Source organism: Strongylocentrotus purpuratus, unplaced genomic scaffold (genome assembly GCF_000002235.5).
Source record: "Strongylocentrotus purpuratus isolate Spur 01 unplaced genomic scaffold, Spur_5.0 spur5_scaffold_1, whole genome shotgun sequence".
Classification (NCBI taxonomy): domain Eukaryota; kingdom Metazoa; phylum Echinodermata; class Echinoidea; order Camarodonta; family Strongylocentrotidae; genus Strongylocentrotus; species Strongylocentrotus purpuratus.
In genome coordinates, this window is record NW_022145594.1 from 25,222,875 (window position 1) to 25,236,940 (window position 14,066).

Genomic DNA, 14,066 nt, shown 5'->3' on the forward strand with positions numbered 1-14,066 from the left:
ACCCTTTCAGACAACCATTATTGTGATTGTATATATATTTTCTTCATATATATATATATATATATGTCAATGTGACTTGCTTAAAGATTAACCATAGTGACAATTGCAAAACTTTACATTGGCAGGTCAATAACTATATGACTATACCAAGATATGATTCTCCTGGATCTTGTATACTCATGTTCATGTTACCATTATGCTTCCTAAATACAAATGTTGGATAGTCTAACAGATTAATACGATTCTTTTAAAGTCTCAATACTGAGGTGCCCTTAAAAACAAATCCTATTCCTATGCAATAGTAAGGTATAACATAACAATATTTTGACATACGGATAGTCAAATACATAAAGTCTATGTGATGTCTGTTCTCATACGCCTGCGTCCTCACAGTGATGAGGGCTTCACAAATGAAATATAAAAAACTGTAGGTCACTTAATTAAAGTAACAAAAAAATAATTCTCTTATTAAGAGTTTACTTTAAATCACAAACAAATAAGATATAATTTTGTTCTCCCCAATAGTATTTGGAGTGATTATTATACCTTTAAATGTGAATGCCTATATTCCATGTGCAAATGCAAAGGTTGCCTTATATATTGTGTATGTTAATAGTACACATGACATAATAATGATAAAGGTTTCGGAAACCTAAGGAAAACATAGATATTGATTTTACTATATACTATTAACTATGAAATTGTAAGTATCTCATGCATCGCAGATTATTTAAATACGTGTAGTATATGTAGAAAATGCACGATTTATGTATAAATGTTACACTCTGCTTTTTGAGAAGATTCATTGTCCTGGGCCATTAAGATAAACTGTGATATATCTTTGTATAAGTATGATCTATTTTGTACCACTTTATATTTTGATTATGATATGAATACTTACAAATATATCACGTTGAGCACACAGTAAAATAAAATAAAGTCATTGCCGTAACAATATAAATGTGAAAATACATTACGTAGTAAACTCACCTTTGTATAGAAAAAATAAGTTTGAATACATTGAACTTGAAATACTCTCTGTATGATTAATAAGTTTGAGGCCACAAATACTTACTGTTTCCCACTGTAAATATTCATTTAAAAAAAAGAGTGATAATGAGCATTTTATGTTTTATTTTACCGTAACCTTTCAATAGATATCATTTTTACTTCGATTAAAATAAGGAGAAGATATCGCTTGATATACCTACTGCGATGACTTGCTTCGGAAGAACAAAAATCACTATTCCATGTTACGTTGCAAATCACTTTTTTAGAACTTATATTTCGTCTAGGTATGTTGTTTGCATGATTACACATGTTAATGACTTTGACGTTTAATTTACGTATGATGTATTTTTTCTATTTTTATGAAAATCTAGTTCACTTGTATCGTATCTTTAAAGCTAACGTACCACCACAAGCAAACACCTTGTAGGAATAAAGTGACATTGGAAATACGATGTGTAGCTGGAAAAGTCAATAGAAGATATTGCAAACAAATAATCAGAAGACAGTATACACGTTTTGTGCACTGATCCTGTTCATTTATAACATTTGGAAAATGCTGCGTCTTACAAGTATTTGTATCCTAAATTTGTACAAAATTCACACAAATTTGACCATTTATTAATCCAATATTACCTATTTTACCTAGGCAACGCAATTTTAAAATGATGACATATTTTTTCAAGATGTTGCCTATTAAATTCCCGTATGAGAGGGCAGAGCCTACGGATGTTTTTTATTTGTCTTTAGTCAAGTTTGTAACACATTATAGAAACGACCTCAAATATTTGTATATTGATATTTTAACACGGACAAGTCTTTGCTCGTTGTACAATCATGCTTGCAGAAGTCACAGAGATGCTTTTAAATATACTTTTGATTGCCCTCTTTAAATACATATGTTCACGTGCGCATCACAGCATGTACCGTCGGTGCGTAAATGAATAATACAAACTTAACTTTCATGAATACATATTCAGCATTTGTCTAAATCTGTCTATACAGTTATGTACAACCTTAATGACCTTTATCTACCTATTTGCAGATGAAAACTTCTGAACTGGCTTATTCAAATTGATCAAGTAAAGATATTTACATGTTATTGGTAAAACTGGGTACAAAGATTTTAAGAATAAAGGCAAAAAATCTTCATGATTAATACAAAGGGGGTAGGTTATATTTCAGAGTTCAATCAAATGATAAGATAAAGACGAAGCATACAAGGGAGGAATATGAAAGAATACGAATATGCGATGAAGAAGCTTACAGGGATTGATATAGGCCTATATGTATATAAAGAGAGAAGAATAAAAAAAGAGGGAGAGAGAGGGAGAAAGAAGAACCTTGGGGGCATTTCCCCAAAATGGACTTCTGAATGCGAACAAGTGAAACAACCTGGTGACAAGCATTTTTCCCTCTATAGAATTCGATGACAAGGCAAACAAACGAAGACAAAGAAATAGCGTCCCTTTTCAATTCAATGTTCTCCAATGATTCAAAATAGATTTCATATTTACTCAACCTGTTACTCCCCTTAAATCACTGCCAGCACTTCCTGCAGCTCATGAACGAAATAAATGAAAAGGCCTTTAGTGAGAAGGAAGAGGAAGAGAGAAAGAGAGAGAGAGATAGTGTGTGTGTGTGTGTGTGTATGTGTGTGTGTGTGTTTGTTCCAATGTGAGTTCGCGTGTAAGTGTGTGTGTTTGGGGGATAGAACGTTATGGTATACAGGAAAGAGGGGAAACTAATATGAGAAAGAAGGATACGTAGAGATCAACTAACATTTGCACCTATCAATTTATTTTGATGGATATTGATAATAAATTACCATTATAATACTGATTTAGTGTGGATTTATTGCCATACATTATCATACCTATACAATTAAACACTGGCTGGATCCGCCCCTGGTCTTAGGGACGCCTCCCATCAAGTCGATTTTAAATACAACAATTGGGGATACAATACAACGTTGGAGGAATCGCACCGACACTGTTGCTTCTTTTCAATTCGCTCTGTCAGACAGGTTATTTCTATCTTTATTTTCATCAGCATACATGGTCCATTCCTACGGTGAGTTATTATTGTACACACAACGCTGTCAGGCCGACGAAATTTGCAATTTATAAAACGTTAACAAAAAGTTTTTTTTATAAATAACGGCATGCATTGACAAAGTTATTTATTTAAAACAATGCGTTACAAAAAGTGTATAACACAGCATTTAAGCATTAGGAGTTATACATACAGTATTTGCAATAACAAATATAGTAGAAACATTTTATGCATACGAAAATTAAAGGTTTACACATAACAAGTTTATGAACACATATTATTTCACATACAAAAATAAAACCACATATTTTCAATTATTTGCTTTTTGGCATGCCATTCGTACCTGTCATCTACAATGTACTCGATCATGCATGACATCAATAGAAATGGATCAATCGAAAGGTGAAGAGTTCCTCTTTACTTGAAAGCTGGAAAATAAACTGCCAAAGGCAATGTCCTTGAAATATAAATTTTCTTTATTTGGATTTATTGTAATACACACGTTAGATATCCTTTCATTCCCAGCGTAGGCCTGCTACCGGTGCACCTCAGAGATTAATAATAATAGTAATCTTGATTTACATAGCACTTATTACGAAACACCATCTCCAAGCGCTTATAAACATAAGATTACCCGGGTCATCGGATTCTTTCATTCACAATATGCACCATCTCAACTCACTGGATGTATTCTTACCACATGGTCACCATGAGGGCATACAGCAATTACTAACACAAGGGCTTTCGTCATCCTACCAGGTCCCCATTTCTCTCCTGGTTATGGAGTGGCGATTTCAGATTTATGCATTGCCAAAGGACATTAGTGCCGTGTCGGGGATCGAACCCACGACCATTACATTAGTCAAGTCAAGTGCTGAAATCACTACGACACCTCTAGATTGTCTTACATAATATATTATGAAAGTTGTCTGTCAGAGGTAATTTCCCCTCCCCGTGTTCTCGGAGTTTACCCAGTTTCATTTAACATGACCATTTTATGGATTAATGTTGGATTGCCTTTTGTTTCCATTGATAAACACCTCGCCTGTAAAAGGGAATCGATGATTAACTGACAAATATGGCTGTCATTCATTCTAAGTCTTTGTCGCTATACATGATTACGTTTTGCAATAATACACGACATCGCTGACCAATAAATCTTCGGCAAATCATATCAACCGTTATTAGAGGTGTCGTGGTCGAGGAGATATGTCACCAGACTGTGGATCACAAGGTCCGCGGTTCAAGTCCCACTGCAGTACTAATGTCCTTTGGCAAAACATTGATCTACATTTGCCACTCTCCACCCAGGTGTTAAATGGATACCCAGTAGGATGCAAAAGTTAATGTGGTCAGATGAGCAAGTGTGCGCTTGTAAAAATTACGCCTGGCTAGAAAGCTCCTCAGGGAGTGGAGAATGTGCATACATTGTGTGCGGGTAAGCATGAATCCGATGACCGGGGTAATAATATTTATATCTGTAATAAAGCGCTTTCAGAGGGCCTGCGGTCCTAAAAAGCGCTATATAAGCGCCTTATTAATTCATAAATAATATTCTGCAGTTGTGAGTCGGTCAAAGGAGGTGCACACCGTCTTATTTTTTGTTTGTTCGATCCTATGTTTGATCCTATGTTTGACCTCTTGTATGTATGTTTGATCTCACTCTTATCTTATTTTTTATTATTATAATATGTATGATTTATTGAATATAGAACAGATGTATAAGTTGTGTGTTTATTATAAGTTTTGGTAAATAATTGTTAAGTCAGAATATGATGCGCTTAGAGACACCAGTATTAAGCGCCTTATGAATATTGTTTATTATTATTTTTATTATAAGAACTAGCTATTATCATTATCAGTAGTATTAAAAGGGGGAGGAAGGGGCGGGGGTTGAAGCGTTAAATTATAATGCTGGCATCGACAAAAAGGTTAGTGTCAATTGCTTTTTTACGATGACATGGAGTAATACATGACAATGACTTGGTGAAGTGTTCCGTGACCTGGTTAAGAATTATCCTTAGATAATGTGCATGACGGTGACATTTTGTCATGTTAGTGTCAAGTTCTTGTGATTTAATGAAAATGTAATAGACCTCCTTGGTAAATGACGGTGACTTGATGAAAAACTCCCCATTGAAATATAACATTATGGTGACTTGGTGACGAGTTCCCATGACTTTGTGAAAAATTGCCAAACATGTTTATTCGACGACAAATTCTCGTTCTTGGTCGTGTTTTTGTTGTTGCTGTTTGTTTACAAAAAGGGGAAATGCTGTAAAATGAGAGATTTGCTGTGTTTCGAGCAAATAATATCGAGTTCGAGTGGTGGGTCGGCACGACGAACCATCGGTGATCGCTAGCAAGCTGACGGCAAACTTCTCCGTTAACACAAGAAAGTCGACCCCGTCCGTACTACCAAATGTAATGGGCCTGTAATGGGTCGGTGACGACAAGCTCAGAAACTAAATGAAAACGAAAGAAGCTGGGATATACAGTTGAAGAACACTTTATTATTCATAAAGTAAGCCGAAGCTCCAGCAGTTACAAACGAAGATCAATAATTTTAGAACATTTTAATATAGCTGATTCTCTCAGAGGCTGGGCGGCCCTATGGACAATTAAAACTAGCAGCACATCATGAATGTGGTAACGGAATGAAATAAAAATCATCTTCAAAGTCCCGCACATGGCATTTAAATAATCCGTCACCCAACGATGCTTTAATATCACATGATATTTTAGCCAATCAGGAGGACCCTTACGAAGAGAACGAATTACAAGATAGGATATATAAAATTACCATTAGGTCATCCGACTTTTAGATAAGTTCAATCCACCAATTAAGAGAGGAGTTATACATAAATATAACCAATGACAGAGCATAATAAAAAGAGTTTCTTGAATTAGGCACGGACGAAAATGGGAGGAGTCTATTTCTTCGCGAGAATGTTAGGTCCCCGGTAAAACAGTATTGTCTAACGTATTCATCGGAAATAAACACCTGTAAATCTTAATGCAGGAATTCATTTCCAACGTGCTTATCGGAAATGAACACTTTAATCTAATGCAGGAATTCAAGACCAGGGGTTGTTTACCCGTTCCCGGCATACTATTGGAAACATAATTAAGGCGAGGCGTCAAAAATATCGATACCAGCAGGCTGCCGCCTCACGTATTGGCGCATCGAGGCTGCAATTACGGCCGAAGCCTGGCTGCATGGGTAATTATTTTTCACTTATTAGCCCAGCCGGTTTGCGCCAGGCTGGGATCTGAGGCTCGGTTTCCATTCAAAAGGCGGCAGCCGGCGCATGCTTTTGAATGCCATTTCCTACCGCCAGCGGTAGCCGGCTGAGCTAATTTTAAAAAAAAGGAGCCAGGACGCACAAGTGCAGTTAGCTGCCGCTGGCTGGTATATTTATTTTTGACGCCTCGCCTAACGCTATTTAACTTTTAGATGTATACCAAGTTAAACTAATAACCGTACAACTGATCAACTCAACCCGACTCCTCTATTGCTCTAGCGCCCCCTTTAGGTCAATGAATTGCCCAAATCATCGTACCACTAAACTGTTAAAAACTTAGGTTATAGGAAGAGCTTGCCGTATTAAAACATCTGTATTACCCTTAAAGTAGATATTCATTGATTATAAAAACTAACTTTATTTTCATTATTGCAAAGTTGAAACTTTGATTCGGCAAGGTTATCAAAATTCAATGCTTGGAAAAATTCGAAGTAATGATTATTATAAATTACAAAACGTTTAAATACAGCCCTGGCATAGCACCTGAAGAGCTCTCCGAACGCTGCTGACATGTGTGAGATCACAGTATGGACATGACTTGCACAAGCAGACGATATCCAATGACATCTCACACATTTTCAGTGCGTGTTTTTTTATTTTCTCTTGAGTTCTTTCTCTTACTTCACTACCGTCAGGCTAAATGTATAATCTATTGCCTCACTCTAAACCCCGCGCATGGTTTTATTTTATTGACAGATGCAGCGATGCAAAAATATAGGAATATGTCGCTAGTAAACAAAGTAAGACGCCATTGTATATTCAGTTTTACACACCGGGGTATGTTCGGCGTTTCAAGAGGGAACAAATGCGGGGGGGGGGATTCAATTTGAAAGTCTGGTTTCTTTGATTGTTAATTAACCCCTATCCTGTGTATCTACAAGCAAACGATTTTAGTTATCAGAATTGGGTCATATCCCCTTTTGAATGGTTTGACATGCCATTACATTTATATACACTAAACTCATTATAATTTGACAAATAATAGCTTTGCAATTATGTTCATTCTCTATGGGATGTCGTCTGCTTGGGCAGTGTTGGTTCATATAGTCATTAAAACATCGTTATTTTTCCGGTGAATCTCTCTTATATCCCAGCTGCTATGGAGGTGGTTGTATTTGTATTTTTATAAATCACCCGATATGTAGTTGACCTAAAACTTGTACGATGGCCATCTGTTAGCTTACAAGTTTCTAGTGATACATTAGTTGACATATTTGTGATCTTCTTTGAATTTCACCTGTTAGTTCTGCGTTAAACGCCCCCCTACCAAAACACAAAAAAAAATCAGTCCCATTGTGGTATCGATCGCTGCGATAATGCCTAACAAATGTATACATGAAACACAAAGCGCACATGACGTGTGCGTGGTACAGCGATTGTATGTATACAATATGATGTATTCCCTCATCAAATTGGCAAGTCGACACGTCAATGCACTTTGAACTGGCTTCCGTATGTACGCGTGAGTTGGTGACAACTTGATTCAACCGATTTTATTTTATACCACCGCTTTTGCTCTAGGTTTTCCCAATTTCATGAAACATGACAAATCTATTATTTTTGTTGTTGGTTTGTCTTTGATTGTCACTACGGTGCTAATTGATGTCCGCCTCCACCTATTTAAGGTTTACTTGCTAGACCTCACTGTCGGACACTATTAAGTGACTGACTGGCTTTTTTCTTATAACATACATAAAATGAGCTGTTAAAGGGTACATGAGCATTTGTCTACATCAATAACCCACTTCTTGTGATGGCCAAAATTAAACTGATTGAATCTTTGCGCAGCATCAAACGTATGACCATTCGGTACAATGGTCTGAAAATCAAGACTATTACTTTTTGGCTCTATAGCTCCTAAGTCGTTATTTTCCCACTTGAAGACATTTTCAACCCCCACATTTTTAGGGAAGTTCTAAATTAATATTATCTTTCAAATGCCGTTGGAATTCAACCTTTTCGTTTGTTGGGCCTGCAAATGGGACATAGTACCTTTAAAGGCAATTGATGATTTACTGGAAAATGTGGCTGATATTTATTCTTAGCCTCGGTCGCTAATATACTTCTGCAACCAAGAAGGACATGGTTGTACAACTACAGTACGATTTGAAACATTCAGTTTCCTCTCCAACTGTTATGGGTTAACGGTTAATTTTGTCTCACTATGATGCCTTAAAATTACTGAAGCCTCAAGAATAGCCATGTGTTTCTCATGTGGTTAAATATATTAGTGATAGACTCAAACATTGAAATTAAGGACAGAAACTAGCGTGGAATATTGTGCTTCCACCATTTAACATGGAGAGAATTATTGTAAAACTTGTGTGTGTGCATTTTGGTGGAGGGCAGATTGTGTGATTCAAATAATACATTTGAATTTCATACCACAAATCAAATATCGGTTGATCATTGTTTAAAATCACTCATCCGTTTATCCTTCTGTGCATGGTACGTGCATTTAGATACAGAATTTCCTACCCACCATTGTCAGTAATAACTAGACCTACTGGCCCGAATTCACAAAGCAAGGTTTGAGCTCAGACCAAGGTTTATGTGCGTCATATGACGCGTTTCAGGTTTGAGTTCAGACCTTGGTCTGAAATGCATTTCACAAAGGAGGTTTGAGCTCAGACCAAGGTTTTCGTACGTCATATGACGCGTTTCAGGTTTGAGTTCAGACCTTGGTCTGAAATTGCATTTCACAAAGCAAGGTTTGTCTTCAGACCAGGTTTATGTACGTCATCAGACCCGAAATTTACAGACTGCTCAGATAGGAGGTTTGTAATTTCTCAAACCTGGTTTGAGAGCTATCGACCAATCAGAATGCAGCACTGGGTGGAGATAATTTATGCTCGATTGATTTTATCCAAATAATTCACCGCCAAAACAATCTGCGATAGTATCTGGTCAGCCCGATTTTAGTGCAATTGAAATCTCTCAATCTCTCGATCCTTTCCTTAAAATCGTAAGTATAAAACCTGTACATGTAGTCGAATTCATACTCTTCACGATATTGACATTTCACTATTTGATATGCTTTATAACTTTCCATTTTCCATGAAATGTTCGGTGTTTTCATATCCGACGGCCTCTCAATTCCAGAGTTTAGGGACTGAGTCTGAGGGAGCTCGAGTCCAACGCCCAAGGCGGCGGCGGAGCTCGCACCCTCTGACCCTGGGCTGGAGTTGGGCCTAGCCGGGCCGGGCCTACAGTAGATATCTGTATGACTGTCATGTTTAATTTTGTCTTGTTGTCAGCAATGCCATGACACATGCCAATTAGACTAGGCCTAGACCTACACTAGTTATTACAAATTCATGATAATGATAATAATACCAGGCTCTAGCTTAGGCCTGGCAATGATGTCCATCACTTGACTTGGACACTGGTACCTAAATAAATAGAAATTGAAGTGGCATCAGCAATGCCAATGTTCCCCAAAATGAATCACACTGACAAGCATAGATCTAGACCAAAAGCTTCAGTCTCTCTATATTGCCAGTTGTTCACTGAGACTACGTCTGGCTCCAAACTAGACCTCCGATTATAGAATGTCAACAAATGTCAGTTTTATTATTTTTATTAAAGAAATGACCCACATCAGACGGTTATTTCTGTTTATGAGTCATGACAAGCAAAGCTTTTATTAAATTTAGATCTGGTTCTAATTGTCTTAATTAACTGGCTTAGTCTCCAGAGCCAGGATCACCCACAAAGTCACAAGCACAAGTAACATTTCTTTATTTTAAAAACATTGTTTAAACATTTGTTTCATTTTATCTTCACTCTAGTAAAGATGGGAGAAATGCAGCTGATTCAGCATAATGAGCTGGTGTACCTGGAGGAGGAGCTGGAATATATAGCAGCACAACTGGGCAGAGGCCTCTGAGATTGGGAAAACCCGCTGGATGATGAGCCTTTTGTTTTAGATTGAGGTAGGCTACTTTGAATTCAAATTTTGTATTGGGAAAGTTGGCGAAAACATGGCCAAACTACTTGATGAATATTGTTAACATAGCTATAAAAAAGGGCTTCTGTTGTAAAAATCCAACCCTAGTGTCGTTATTAAAATCAAGAAATATTTCAATTCATGTTGACCGCCTAAATTCACTGTTCGTTTGCCCCGCTCCGCTGGTCTGCCTACGACCGTGCAAGCCCCTAATGCCATGCACATGTGAGTTTACATAAATTTATTCAATTTCTAAGCATTTTCTGTCATATTCCATACATTGAAAGATTAGTTATGATATTTATTCTTTTACATGGTAGGTGATGAAAGCATTAATTTTCATAATTTGTGTGTGGGGCATTTCCCAATACTGTTATTTGGCTTTAATACATGAGGAAATTATTCAGATTATGTGTTGGAAACAAATTTGTGATTTGTTGCTTAAATTTCACAAAAGGTGAAGCCGTGAAGGAGATTAGAAAAGGCTTAGACAATTTTGTCTTTTACGTTAATTTGATTCACACAACATCTAGAAATCAGGATTTTTTTTTTTTTAAGTGACAGTGACAGTTGGGGATGTAAAAATATAATAGCATAAACCAGCAAAAAAATGATATATTTGAATGCTTGTTTTTTAATTTTTTTTAAAAGGTAATTCGATCTAAAGGATGCACCGTGAGGAGGCGGCATGCCGTGTCATATTCATCTGTTTGCTGAATGGAGAGTAGTGAGGGATGTTTCCGAAGCTGTTGTCAGAAGAAAGGGACAAGTCATGAAGTTTCCTACAAGTTACAACAAGGCAAAAAGTGACTACTATTCAGAAGCAGTTTTTCCAGTACTGCAGATTTCCAGGAGTTGCTGTTGATGGGACACATGTTTACATCAGGAGCCCTGGTGGGGCAAGAGCCAGGTACTACTTCAGGTGAGAATAAATGAATACTTCATGACTGGATCCAGCACGGCTTTCCATTTAGACCTTTTTTTTGTACCTTGCAAAATTTTCACATTAGTTATATACACTCTCCAGGCTTGTGTGTTGTACATCCATGCTAGCTAATTCATTGGTGACCAATGAAAGATTTCTAGTGGCCAAATGGATATTAAGGTAATATTCGCGTACAGGTACTCATTTCACTGCCTTTGTAAACAATTAAGAATATCCAATGGATAGTTAAACTTAAAAATCCTAACACTCGTTAATATCTTTTTAACGAAAGGGAAATTTGAAAAATCAAAACTTGTTCTATCCTTCTATTGGCAATACGGATATGACCTCTAGATTTCTGATATTTTGTTGATGGCCATGGCAATTGGGCCACTGTTTTTGCCATTGATCAATGAAAGAAAAAACAACAAAGAGAAGCATGTAAACTGATCAATGGCAATTACCACTATATATTTTAAACTATAGAAAAACAAACAGGTTCATTTCCAATAAAAAGATGCGAGAGTGGGTACCCCCCCCCCCCCCCCCCCCACACACACAAAGCATTTGTTGTTTTAGGCTCGAAATGTTTTGTTAAAGGTGATATTATTTTTGTTTACATTGTTACAAGATAAACAATGAAAACTAGTTAAAAATGAAGAAATACTTCATCAGTCAATAAATATAGGGTAATTAGCATTTTCTTCCAATTTTTGTTGTATAAATAGATATTGAAAAGCAATTATCACATATTCAACTGCATTTGCATTAATTACCATAAATAACAAGTGAAATTTATACATTTCACGGCCTATCTGAAGTGTGAAATGAGTGAGTTTTCATAACTAATGAATGCCAAGATGTTATTTCATATTGACAGGTTGTCTGTGATTATGCTGGGAAAATAACTAGTATCGTTGCAAGGTGGCCTGGACTGGTAGCAGCCACGATGCCAGGATCTTTTCTGAGTGTGCACTGAATTGACAGCTTCATGCTAGGGCATATGAATAACAGTTGATTCTTGGAGATAGACTATAGGGTAGGTAGATTATTTCTTCATATGAAAACATTTGTTTATTCTTTTTCTTAATCAATCTTGTTTCCGTTTTTGTATTTGGCCAACATGTGACATGTTAGGAATGTTCATTTGGTAATATAGTAACAACTCGCGTTAAGTAATTAATTCAAACGAGCTCATGTGCTTTTAAATTTCAGTTCACAAATCACAATTAATGTTTTTGATATCTGGATGCAACTTGAGGTAGTTTGTTGTCAAGTGGAACCTCATAGTTTTTGTATTGGTGACACAGGATTGAATAATTCCTGATTATGTGTACAATACATTGTATCCTTTCTATAGTATTACCCCCCCCCCACCCCCCCCCCCCTCCAAGAAAAAAAATGAACAAGTTGAAATTAAGAATATTGTTTATGATATTGTTTATTTTGTCCATTCGATTTTGCAGGTATCCATGCCTTCTCTGTCTCATCAGAAGCCATTTCTTCATTCAGAGGCCATCTGTACTAGTTCAGCCAAAGAGGATTAGACAACCCAGCGAGGTCACTGACGGGAGGCTATCTCATCAATTCAGTTCTCAATTAACATAAGAAAAAGAGGATCATGGGGGAATTAACAGGCACAGATTGGGGAAGTTTTCTATATAGAGGGAGCAAGTAGCTACAAGTAGTACCGTGGGGCTTTAACACTTCACACACAAAAAAGGGAGATGTGTGATTGAGCGCATATTTATTAAATGCAATGATGAGGACGTTCCATGCCTCATCAATCTAAGAGAGAAGGTCGACACTTCTTAATTATTTTTATGCTTTCCTGTTGCCCTTATTGGGGAAATTCACGTTGTGCAAATAAAGCATTGGTTTGGCCAAGTATAGCCTAAAACAGCTAACACTGGAGCTTACTAACAAGCATTTATTGCTTTCTTAGCTGTCAAGTAAAATAACCACCACTATCTATCTATTTAGTGAGCTATACATTATTTAATTAAGGATTCCACACAAAATTTCAATGTATACGGTAATAAGCTATAAAATACAGATTTAACTCAATTGCAACTGGAATTACCTCAAAATGTATTTCAAAATACGGCCCCTCCCTGGTGTTCCCACAATACTTCGTAGTTATGCAGCATTACATCAAGAACCTGGGTGTTGAGCTGTTGATTATTTATGAATATTTTTGATGTTATGTTTAGTTGATAAGTATTTGTTGTCACTCTGACGGTATTTGTAATTAAGTGTTCTCTATAGATTAAATGCACCCGATTTAACTATAATTAGCATTGTATACACTGCTGAGTTGAGGGGTGGGTCAATATAGATTATTTGGTTGTCAGCTAGGGGAGAGTATTCGAACAAATATTATTTACTGTACTAAGCGAAGTCAGAATTAAAGAACTTGTATGTGCAAATTTGAATTTTCGTCACCTATTTTGTTGTATTTCTGATTTTCTTTCTGCTAATAGCGCTACAGTGAGACTTTTAATTGGCCTTCCAGAGCCTCTCTTAACCTCTAGTGGGCTATATTTCATATAAGCATGCTACAAAATTTACAAATGTGAACTGCATTGTTTGCACAAACGGTAGATTACTATTGTGTTGTATGCTCAATTATTTATGTAAAACATGAAAATACAAATACAATATTCTTGCTTTCATATATTTACAAAGATAACTGAAATAGATATGTGTCAGATTATCTCTCTCTCTTTCAGCTCCCTTTTTTTTGGGGGGGGGGGGTGCAGATGTGTGTGTTTGCAGTTTGCATGGTTTTGCATTATGTGTTTCATTGCAAAAAAAGAAGAAG

At 36.5% G+C, this 14,066-nt stretch overlaps 1 long non-coding RNA gene across 1 annotated transcript; it reads left to right on the forward strand.

Moving 5' to 3' along the window:
* Nucleotides 1–10,218: 10,218 nt before the first annotated feature.
* Nucleotides 10,219–12,775, forward strand: LOC115921000. The gene is made up of 4 exons (XR_004062661.1): nucleotides 10,219–10,303; nucleotides 10,969–11,239; nucleotides 12,123–12,281; nucleotides 12,709–12,775. It is a non-coding gene; the product is annotated as an uncharacterized LOC115921000 (long non-coding RNA).
* Nucleotides 12,776–14,066: the final 1,291 nt, after the last annotated feature.